The sequence below is a fragment of the Eimeria mitis genome, genomic scaffold (genome assembly GCF_000499745.2).
Source record: "Eimeria mitis Houghton genomic scaffold, Emh_scaff5205, whole genome shotgun sequence".
NCBI classification, from domain to species: Eukaryota; Apicomplexa; class Conoidasida; order Eucoccidiorida; family Eimeriidae; genus Eimeria; species Eimeria mitis.
In genome coordinates, this window is record NW_013573497.1 from 3290 (window position 1) to 3852 (window position 563).

Sequence of the window (563 nt, forward strand, 5' to 3'; positions counted from 1 at the left end):
TCCTTGGGTAGAAGAAGCCTTTGCCTGTTCAAAGGTGGCAGCAGCATCCGCGGCGGGAGAAAAAACAATGGCCAGCGCAAGGACGTGCAGCGTCAGCACGCGGCGAATTGTGCAGCTTTCTTTGCATAGCATCATCAGCAGCGTGATGAACAGAAAGCTGCTGTATGATGAGTACTATTAGCTTCTTTTTTGAAATATAATATGCAGGGAATTCACTGCCTCAGTCACACTTTTCAATCATAAAGTTTCGTGTTTCCGCGCCGCCATGAACAACGAAGCCACGGGGTGTACGCGCAGCTCATTTGCATTTCAACTTTGCAGAAAGCAACAGCATTTCAGAACTTCTCTGGATCTCGCCGCCAGGCCTGGCGTCGTGTATCTACTTGGTTAAATATAAAATACTTTCTACTTTCTAGTTCTCTGCAACTTGCTGTAAGCTGTACTTTTTCTGCTTCCCTCTACTCATACTAACGAATTCAACTGCCGTCGCAGCAGGCGGCGGGCTGTGCGGCGTGTTCGTGTGGAAGGTTCTGTCGATTGAAACAAAGGAATTAACTGCACCG